This window comes from Lathyrus oleraceus, chromosome 4 (genome assembly GCF_024323335.1).
Source record: "Lathyrus oleraceus cultivar Zhongwan6 chromosome 4, CAAS_Psat_ZW6_1.0, whole genome shotgun sequence".
In the NCBI taxonomy this organism is placed as follows: domain Eukaryota; kingdom Viridiplantae; phylum Streptophyta; class Magnoliopsida; order Fabales; family Fabaceae; genus Lathyrus; species Lathyrus oleraceus.
The window spans coordinates 370,794,787-370,806,761 of NC_066582.1; the positions used below are offsets into that span (position 1 = coordinate 370,794,787).

Consider the following 11,975-nt stretch of genomic DNA (forward strand, 5'->3'; position numbering starts at 1 on the left):
AGGATCAAAGGTCTAAAATGAGGAGACATTAGGCAGCATGTCTCATAGACATTTGAACCGTTACTAAAAAAATTATCATCGAATCAGATACAACCATCAAAACTGGACAAATCTAGTTTGGTTAAAAAATCAGCACACTTAATAGTTTTTCTAAAAATGTGAATGAATGCACTTCTTTAAAATGCTGAAGGAGAAGAAGAATATGCCTAGCCAAAGTCGAACCTTGTTTAGACTTCAAAGGCGACCCTTGGAGAGCATCTGCTACTGTCTTTTTGCCATCTTGAACAATAAGGTTCTTGAAATCTCTCTTCCAAGCAAGCTCCAAACCCATAAGGACACCCCAGAATTCTGTAGCAAGACTATTGCAATCACCAATAGTCTTATGAAAGCCACAAAGTTATCTTTCTTGACTGTCACGAAAAACACCCCCACACTTAGTAAGCAATCTGCTAGTTGTAGCCCCGTCAGAATTAAAACAAACCCCGAAGGTGTGAAAAACATAAGAAAGGGGGTTTGAATTGAGTTTTATAAAACAAAAGTTTTTTACCAACTCAAGAACACCACGTAAAAGTTAAAAACAAAGAGATAAAAACACAAGTATTTTATTATCGTTCGCTTGAAACTCAAAGCTACTATAGTCCACCCTCCAAAGTGATTTCACCTTATACACACAGATTTAATCCACTATAATCAACTGATTAGAATAATCACAAATTCAATGACATCATCTACTCCATGCAGAGGTTGCCTCGAAGGCTCACGTCTCATTAATTCAAGATTATAAAAAGCATCATTTGGTTCATAAGTACAAATTGATTCATATCAACAAGTCCTTTTGGCCGACCTACAAGATTGGTGCATTATTATAGTCCATCACGTCTCATGGCGAGCATTCTTATTAAATGAGCATTTTTTTCTACTCATCTCGGGTCACGTCGAAAGAGCTATTTAACGGATGGCCTAGGATTTGCATTTCCTGGTCCTGACTTGAGAAAATTTCCTGAGGATTTAGATTCAATGTCTTTTAATTCCTATAAGAAAGAAAATGAAACAGTTTTCTATGGACTTCATAATAATGTTACTTTTGATCAAAAAATACAAATTTAGATGTACAAAACCATTCTTTTTCCATATGGGCACGATCCTTCTGAGAATAAATTTTGTAAGGGGCATAGTTTACAGTTATATTGGTAGACCTCATGATTTACACACAGCCATGGCCTATGATCTAAAGACTTGAGGACATTACAATAAAAAAGTATATAAGCTTAAAACATCATGACAGTTGACCACGACAACTCCATGCACTCTCTTCACCAAAACACTTCCAGAAGCAGTAAACTTGGTATCATGAGTGAAACCTGCAGGATTCAAAGAAACAATGAGTAAGGATTTTCCCAAAGAGATTATGATCAAAAGAAGAAAAACTGTCACAAGCTGCCGAACGGCAAAACAGCAAAAACAAGCCGTCACACCCAAAAAACAAAAAACGGCTACAGACGCAAGTTCAGAGTATTCCTCCCACAGCAGGCCATGTTGCAGACCTTGGCAACATGATTGTCCTTCAATGGCAGGATGGTTAACAACTCCAAGACAGATGATTCAGTTCCAGAATGTTGATGTTAATAACTGGATAGGGATTTGGTCGGTAGCAGAGATGTTAAACAATCGAGAAAACTAACATGCTAAACACAGTTGAGAGTATCTCTTAGCCTACACTTGGAAATGAGGATACATTTAAAGATTCACCTTTTTGGGACATAAGGTTTAGCTATAGCGGCAGGACCATTGCATTATGAATCATCAATTAAAGACGGGATTGGTTTAAACGCCATAATGCTCCAAACCAAAACAGTGCCAGGGTATGCTTCAAAAAAAAACCTGTTACAATAGAACCTATTATCAGAGAACCATGACAGATGCTGAACCATGACAAGAAGAAACCTGTTACCAAACCATCTAACCTTGATCAAATATACGATCTAAAAACTGCACAAACCACTACTGCATCACCAAGCATAGCAACCCACAAATCAGCTCACGCACAAGCAAAGTATCCAAAACAAAATAATCATTACCATAGCAAAATTTCATTCAAACTTCTAACACAATAGCTAACAACATCACATTCCAAGTTAACAGGTTTTCAGCATATGACTAACCTCATGGTAATAGAATCACAGGAGCAATCATGACTACCACCATGTAAAACACAGCAGACTAGCAATCCAAGCTCAGCCATCAACAAGGTTAACATCCATACAAGTATCATCAAGCATCCTGAATATCATTCAGATCACCTACCAAATACCAAACCAAGTATCAAACATGGCATCAATTTAATGGTCATAAGACTTGTAAGCACACAATTGTTATGATAAACCAAAGGCAAAGATTCACAGGATTCGAAAATACTTGAGCAGCAATTCATACCTAAATGTATTAAGTCCTCACATCAGCAAAAACGGAAGAAGTGTTGTGAATCGAAGTTGAGAAGTCATCAATTAAGGTTAAAATATATGCCAGTAAATACCAATTTCCTTACCTCAATTGTTGAAGGTTTCACCGCAGTAAAAACTAGATGGGAGATTCAGTGAAGACGGCCACGCATTTGGAGATTTTTTGGGACCACAATCAAATCCGTTTCCTACCACATTTACATTGGTCCCCACCAAAATCTAAAGAAAGATTTGATGCTAACGGAATGATTCCTTTTTGCACCATCTGCCAAGGATCCACACACGATTTTGGGGAGCTCATTTCACTCTATAAAAAGGAAAGCTAATCGATTGAAAAAGGAGAGAAGAAAAATACCGTCACTCTGCTGAAATCCCAAACGAACCTTACACCGAAAAGCTCCGCTAAAACTCTGTATTTCAACTCTGATTTTCACACTGAAAATCAGGGTTTGAAGAGCTTGACCCCTTCAATCGCGTGCAAAAGGAAATGACAATCAATTAGAGGAGAAAGTCAGAATCAGACAGAAAACAAGGAGTGGATACAGAAGGATAGAAAGAAAAGGAAGAAACTTGAAACAACAAGCAAAAGAAGAGGGACAACGTCATACATACTCACCGAAGGTAATCATGGCCGTCGTCGGGGCTACGATGCTCCGGCGGAATCTTTCCCTTTTATTTTGCTTTAAAGTGCTTTGACCTTGTATTTTGACTCGTTAATTTCTGCTGTTGATTGTGATATAGAAAACGGGTTAGAAGCTAAGATTAGGTTTTCCTTTGAGGTTCCGATTCGCTACTGTTTTCTAGATCCCGTCGAGGATTTGGAGGTTTGAGGGGATTGTGGTCGTTTGTCACGTTGGAAGTTTTGAACTTCATGTTCGAGTCCTGGTTTGTTTGAGGATGAACACCGAAGGGTGTTCATCGGTTTCCTTTCAAAAAAAATTTCTCTCTCTGCAGTTTTGGATTGGGACCATGCACACGATTTAATAGGGAGAGGATATTTTCCAGAAAGAATGAAGAGTCGTTTTAAGAGAGAGAGACAAAATTATTTTGATTTATTTCTTTGCTTTAAGGGGTGATTGTTTCTTCTTTTAAAATATTATTAAGAGTAAATTAATGTTATTGATGATAGATACTTGGGTGCTGTCAGATTATGTTCCCAAAATCTTTATGATGTTATCAATGAACAATGATGCGCGTGGCGGTAGGTAAACCGAGGCCAACCTTTTCTCTTCTCGGCGGTACCACTTGGCTGAGTAGGAGAGGATTTTGGGCCTTGTGGCCCATCCCGAAAATAACACTACTTTAAGTCCCTTGGGCCTTCTTTGATCCAATGTTTAGGGCCTAACTTTTTATTTATTTCCCAAACATTCCAATTTGGTCTACTTGGTTTATGAGCTATTCTTGATTGTTTTAATTAAAATTAAGATAACACTAATATTAGAAATATTTATTAGTTCGGTTTCGATTACTATTTTCAACTCTTCTTTTTATCTTGTTATAATATTATAATTAGTTAAATGGTGGATTAATGGTTAACGTCAACAAATAATTTACTTTATTTTCTAATAAATAAGTTTGACGTTGGTCCAATACCAAATAGTCTTTCCCAAAAGTATATTAATTCTAAATAAATTCAAATTCACCGTATTTAAATAGTATTCTCTTAAAAATTATTTAATTTAATTTTGAATGAAAAGGAGAATAGTAAGCCTCCGCTTCACTATCTCTCGACTATTCGAACAATTGGCGTACGCCATATTGCTCGGATTTTCGTCATTCATTTAAAACCCTAAAACTCCATAAAATTAAAATCACTCCACCAATTAATTATAAATTCTAAAAGTTTTATTTTTAATAATTAATCTTTGAATGAAAAGGAGAATAGTGAGCATCCGCTTCATTATCTCTCGATTATTCGAATAATTGGCGTACGCCATATTGCTCGGATTTTCGTCATTCAATTAAAACCCTAATAATCATACAATTTCAAATCAATTTTTCAAATCAAACATAGGTTCTAAATTCAAATTATTTCTAAACTTCAACCATCATATTCAAATCATTTTCCAAATCAACTACAAATTCTAAAACATTTAATTCTAAATTTATGATAATAAAGAGGATAGGAGGCGTACGCCTCACTATCTTTCGATTATTCGAATAATTGGCGTACGCCACATTGCTCGAGTTTTTGTCATCAAACTTAAAACACAATCGAATAAACTCAAATCACCTCTTATATCAAACCCAATTTTACAAAATAAACTATACAACTTCAATAGAGAATGGGAGGCGTACGCCTCACCACTCCTTGATTATTTGAATAATTGGCGTACGCCACCTTGCTCAAATCATCGACAAATCCAAACCTACCAACCCAAAATTCAAGCTATCTTCATAAATCGAATACAATATCTAAACATATCTTTTTACAATTTAAACCTCGGGTGATAAAAGATGGGAGGCGTACGCCTCACCGTCTCTCGATTATTTGGATAATTGGCGTACGCCATATTGCACAAATTATCGACTTCCGACTAAAACACGTTAAATAAACTTGGATAAGGGAATAGGTGGCGTACGCCTCGTTATTCTTTGAATAAGCAAGTAGGAGGCGTACGCCTCACTACCGTGCGTATTCAACATCCACAAACAAACTTTCAAAACAATTCGAACGAAAAGGGAATAGAAGGCGCACGCCTTATTATTCCTCGAAAGAATTGAACGATTGGTGTACACCATATTGCTCAATCTTTCGTCGTTCCTCAAATCATCAACAAATCAAACCTAACTTCTCGCCCTCGAGCGATCGAAACCAATCAAATCCAAACACGTCAATTCAACTCGTCACCCCCGCGTGACCAAAACCCTTTCAAAAAGAACACTGTCAATCCTTTCTAATGCGCACAACAAACCAGTGCTAGAGCCTCCACCGAGAGTAGACAAGCCAGTGTTTAGCCGTTAGAACGCCGACCTACACAGTCGTTCATCAAAACAAAACACAACCAATATTCGTAGTAGCCCGAACTACGAATGCTCTGATTTCCTTATTGCACCATAAGGATACGTAGGCAGGAGATTGCTGTATCTTCGCGAGCACACTAATAAAAAACCTCCCATTTCCCCCATCCTGAGGTCTTCATCCACATCTATCATCAATTCTAATTACTCGAAGCAAGCAGATAAACAGTCAATTAACAGTCAAATAGCAAAATCAGACTAAAAGGTTCCCGTTGAGTACAACGGACGTGAGGGGTGCTAATACCTTCCCCTTGCGTAATCGACTCCCGAACCCGAATATGGTTGCGACGACCATTATTCTTATTTCTAAAGGTTTTCTCGATATTTTCCTATTCCTTCATTGGAATAAATAAAGTTCGGTGGCGACTCTGTTTCGAACAACATTTTTTTCCGCGTCCTATCGCGAGGGATCGCATTATCATCTTTTTTTGAGGTGCGACAATTACATGCGACTCTATATGACTAATGCACAAATACAAGCTATTCAAAATCCTTTGATTCTTAGTAAAATTGGTGTCCCCACAACGACAATAAAGTGGATGAATTTTTCTGAAATGAGTCATCTTATATCAAATGTATATGACTGAGTTTTAGTTTAGTTTACAAGACATAGTTTTTCGTAAATCGTTTTCCCTCTGCTAAGTTGCCCTCCAAATAATTTAAATGGCCGGGTTGTCTTGATTAGACAGATTGCTACTAAGATGCATTTTATACAAGCTTATTTGAAACGAGGGTGTCCTCTACCACCAACATTCGTAGAATGGAGAGAACGTCTTAAGGAAGAAACATCTGAGTGAGAAAAGTTCGTAGGATGCATGAGTTCTAGAAATTAAATGATGTTGAAAAATAATACAATAGAAAAAATTCTAATGCAAAAAGTTCAATAAATTTAAAAAGATGTCATCGATTTTGATGCATTTTAATCGTATGTACTTCTAATTTTGTTGATTCACTATGTTCATTTTTATTCTTATATCTTCATTTTAGGATGTCCAAACATAATCTAAGTGTATAAATAAAGCATTACTTTTGAAAACAAATTAATTGTTGAGTTTCTAGTAAGAGATGAGTCCTCTTCAATTCTGGAGAAATTCTACATAAGAGTTTTTAAATGTTGTGAAACTGAAGTTATTAGACTAAGGTTTTGCTTAAATTGATGCAATGAGATGATATGAAGTGATATAAGATGAAATAGAATAAGATTACATTGTTTGAGTTAATTAAAATCAGATCCAGTATAATAAAATTTTATTATTCTATTTTATTTCATTTCATCACTTTTCATTAGCATTGTTTCCCTTAGATATGAGGAATAAAAAATTACATCACTTTCTACTAGTATTGTTCCCTTTAATATGAGCAGAATGAAAATTTTCATCACTTTCCATCAGTATTGTTTCTCTTTTATATGAGCAGAATCAAAAACTTACTTTGTTTTTATCGCTAATTATTCAAATAATAGAGTAATAAAATTTCTATTTCACTCTATTCTATTTTTGCTAAATTTCAATAACTCTATTCATCTTAAGATATTAAAATATAATCTAAAATAATATAATAAAATTGTATATCTAACGAACTAGAAATTTTTGTCTTAAAAAATCTAGCATCATACTAACAAAAAATTATTAAAATTTATATATGCAGATGGGTGGCTGACCAATTAAATAAAAAAATATTAAAACATAATAATTTTTAGTTTTATGCTATCTTTACAAGTACTCTGGCGGTGAGCAAGTTGTCCATTTACATATGGATAGTACTGCTTATAAAAAAATAAGAATGGATAAAACCATATATAAAACCAATCCAAAATATCCGGATCCATGTCCAGATCCGCTTGGAGTTTCGCTTCACTTCTCTAGGGTTTCTCAAACGCATTATAGAATCTCTCCACTCTCAGATTTCCTCTATAGATTAAAGAAGCATCGGAGAACTAATTCCGTCGCCGGAAACCGAACGCCGTTGCCGGAAACAAAAAACCTGAACCGAAAAAAATGTCAAGCAAGAAGAAACACAAACGAAAACACAGCGACAACGATGAAGACGACGACGTTTTCTACTACCGCTACTGCGCTTCGTCCTCAACCCCCAACACCACCACCGGCACCACATCCAGTAATCAACCCCAATCAAAACCGAACAACAAAGGATCATCAATAGGAGGAACAGGTGAACCCTTAGCACCATCAAAATCGACGCTATACGTTTCTAATCTAGATTACTCCCTAACAAACTCCGATCTCCATACGCTCTTCTCTACTTTCGGCCGCATCGCGCGTGTAACCGTTCTCAAAGACCGTCACACGCGCCTAAGCCGCGGTGTCGCGTTTGTCCAATTCGTTTCTCGTAATGACGCCCAACGCGCCGTGGCGGAGATGAATAAGAAGATTCTCAATGGAAGGACACTAACTGCTTCTATTGCTGCTGATAATGGACGTGCTCCGGAGTTTATTCGGAAGCGCGTGTACAATACTGAGACTGCTTTGTGTTATGAGTGTGGGGGCATGGTCATTTGTCGTATGAGTGTCCTAAGAATCAGTTGGGGCCGAGGCCGCGGCCTCAGCCTAAGAAGCCGCGACGGGGATTTAGTGGGCTGAGGGATAGGGATGGGGAGGAGGAAGGTGATGAGGAGGAGGAGGGTGGTCAGATTGCTGCGGAGCAGTTTGACGATAATTGGGCTTCTGTTGTGGATGATGAAGCGGGTGAAAGGTTGCTGGGGAGAAACAGAAATGATGATGAGGGTTTGGACAACAACAAGACGAAGAAGAAAGGGAAGAAAGCTGGGTATTTCAGTGATGAGAGTGATCATGATGATGATGATTGATCATGACTATGTAGCATTGACACTTCAGATTGAAGGTGTGTGTTTGGTATTCCGCATTACCGCATTATTCAACTAGTCCTGTGTGTCGTGTCTATATATGTGCCAGTGTTTCATAGATCTAAATGGCAATTTTTGTTTTTATCAAGATATGGTGTAATTGATGAAATTGTTTATATGTTGTTGGCTTGGTTGGATGTGTTTATGGTTTTGATCACAAGCACATGTTAGTTATTAGTTATTGTGGTAGTAATTAGTGATAGTGGTGGTGAATTGGTGATGAGCATTTTTGTGTATTCCATATTTTCATAGTTAATGAATGATGACAGACGAGTCTCTTATTTATCGGCTTAATTTAGCATTCGGTTTACCTGTAAAACAGAAAGGAAAAGCCTGTCCGTTATGTTTTTTATTTTGGTTCAGTTAAAACATGTAATGTAATCAAATTGTAACACCCTGGTTTACTTTATGCACATCTTGTTATCATATAAGTAAGGTTTTTAATTACAGTTGTGGTGGTTATGTTATGATATTTGATATGTAGAATATTGTAGTCAGATATAGCTGGATTTGATGTGGTTGTTGAGATCTTGAAAAGCATAGGTTGTAGACTTGTAGTCACAATTACTGTCGCCGTTCTTGTGGAAAGCAGTTTAAAACCATGGGTAACAGTTCTTCTGATTACCTTTACTTTTTGATGTCTACTGAGCATTTTTATGCAGATTGATGAGTATTTCTCAAGTTTCTCTTAGAATGCTTAAATTGCTTCTCCCAGAGAAAATATGGTATCCTTTTCATGCATAATCACTTGGCTGAGCTGGAGAATAATACCAATTTGTGCCTCACCCTCGACACTAGGCTTTAAATTATAGGTTTAATTATTCTGTAACTTTTTGAACCATGGGCTAATCTTGAATGTCATTGTAATGATATGTAGAAAAAGAAATTGGTTATTGTTATGCTATTTCCTTTCTTTCTGAATTATGGCTTTTAATCGGATTAAGTATAGTTATATTATATGGAGTTTGGGGTCAATTGTTACTGTTGTACTGTTGGTTTTAAGCATTGTTAGTTTTGGATATATCTATAACTCTGAAACCATATTCAGTTGACAGTTATATATAACCGATAGATACCATATTCATGATTGTCTATATACTTTTGTATGCTCATATTTTTTACTAATTGAATCATTGTCTTATGGCACAAGTCAGTGAAAATAGTAGAGTTCATATCCTCTATGAATAGGATTAACATGAAGCTTGATTACATAGTACGATAATTGTACCCAGATATAAAGATATTGGGAGATTTGTGAAATTCAGGATATCGGTTTCTTGAATTTTGTTGAAGTTTGAGCAGATTCAAAGAGGATTAATATGGGTGTTCTTGAAGAGAAAGTAGGTAAAAGTTTGGAATTTTTTTTCAAAATAATAATTATTTTTATTTTTTTTTCAAAATAACTAATTATTTAAAAAAATTATCAAAATAACCAGGTTTGGTAGAGGATGCGTCAGATGAACTGGGGCACCCCCAATGCATAAAGAGGAGGCGTCAATAGCATTGGCGCATGCATTGCGCTCCTCACGAGGAGGCGCCACTAGCATTGGCGCATGCATTGCGCTCCTCATGAGGAGGCGCCAATACTAGTGGCGCCTGCATTGGGCCTCATGAGGAGGCGTCAATGCTAGTGGCGCCTAGGTGCATTTGGTTGTGTGGGCGCTAATTCATCTGGCTGCATGTGATGGTCATGTGGGCGTCAATCCCTCAAGCGCCCACATGTTTTGTCCGTCTCTATAAATACCACGCATTGGATGCCATATTTTTCACTCAAACTCATCTCCTAATACAATTCAACCACCATCAATTTCAATTTTCCCTATTTCAACTATGTCTGCATACATTCAAAAACAAAGTGCTGATGTAATATTTTCTGCCGTTGCGGCTCCGGTACAGATTCAACTTTGGAACACAAATATGTTTGAACGTCTTAATCGGACGTTGTACAGTTGGTTAGAGGGAGAAATTGGAGAGGGTGAACGGATTAGAAGAATACAATGGCTTGTGTCCATGTTCAACCAACACGGAGAATTATGCGAATTGGTGGATATTAAATTAGACCAAGACGCTCGTAGGATGATGCATTACATGTTCAAAATTGTTTTGCTGGTTATAATTGCATAGTTCTTGTATTTGTTATAATTATATGTGTTACTGTTTATGCAATGGTACTTTCGTGACAGACGTCTAATATGAAATAAATTTAATTTTTCATATATTGCAATAGAGGTACTTGTAAATTTATCTGGTTGTGCTCATTCTAACACTAGGACAGTTATTATGATTGTGACCTAGTTGACGGCATGACCTACATAGTCTAACCATTTTGTTCGCCGTATCCATTTCGGTTCGAATTCGGATGCTGTTTGGGCGACCCTTTTTCTTCCTTCGCATAACTTCGTTGTGCCAAACGATGTCCCCTTGATATTCTGGCCAATAATCCTCTTTTGCCACTACGAAAAAACTAATTTTATAAACATTTGAAAGACTGACGATTTTGTAAACTTCAGATAACAAGTATGATGGATCCCTTCGAACCTTTGAGCATGCCGCAAGGACATGGGAGCGGGGGTACGAAAGGCTTGGAACTTTCTGCAATCGCACTAACCTCTATCTATTTCGACTCTGTACTGTCCCATCGGCATGCCCTCATTGTGATCCATGGACTCGACAACACTAAACCAACCTTTACTTCGGTCAAAGACCGTAACCACATGTGTGTTTGCTTTGGCAGCTTCATGTCTGATGAATTTCATCGAAGCATCACTGAACAACTGTCCAGATTGCAACACTGAACTCCATTTTAAGCGTCTGGTTTCAAACAACGCCCTTAGCCTGAAATATGTAGCATGCACCAAAGCGATTATTGGTAGGTTACGGATGCCTTTGAAGACAGAGTTCATTCATTCCACAAGATTTGTTTTCATGTGGCCCCAACGTTGATCGTTGTCGTATGCCCTAGTCCACTTCTCCAAAGGAATACCATGGATCCACCGTACCGCATCTTCGTTTGACAATCTTATTTCCTTGCGGTAGTGTTTGAAAGAAGGTTCTGATAATGCGTAACCTGCATTGAGAACCTTCTTCCGCAACGTCTTATCTTTGATTTCCCGCATGAAATTCTGAGCAATATGTCTATTACATAACACATGCGTCGAAGGAGGATTTTGCCAGCTGTTGTCAATGTTATTATATGCACTGATGATTGAAGGGTGTTTGTCGGAGATCAAACATAAGTTAGGCTGAGGTGCAACGTGCAATCAGAGATTTCTTAGGAAAAAACTTCATCCCTCAGCAGTCTCCCCTTCAACTAGAGCAAAGACAATTGAAAAAATATTGATGTTCCCATCTTGTGCCACTACCATCAGTAACGTTCCTTTGTATTTTCCGTACAACCATGTACCATCAGTTTGTATAATTGGTTTACAGAAAGAAAAACCTATGATACCTGGTTGATACACCCAGAATAGACGGTGAAATATTTTATTTCCAACAGCACACGTACCATCTGGTGTATAGGCGGACAATTTGTTTCCAGCTTGACAATTGTCCCAGGAGCATATTGTTTTAGAGCCAACAAGTATTTTGGAAGTTATTTGTAAGACTCCTCC

General features: G+C 37.2%; 1 pseudogene; it reads left to right on the forward strand.

Annotated features, from left to right (window-relative positions):
* Positions 1–7,331: 7,331 nt before the first annotated feature.
* Positions 7,332–8,410, forward strand: LOC127135549 (U11/U12 small nuclear ribonucleoprotein 31 kDa protein-like; annotated as a pseudogene).
* The last annotated feature ends 3,565 nt before the right edge of the window (positions 8,411–11,975 follow it).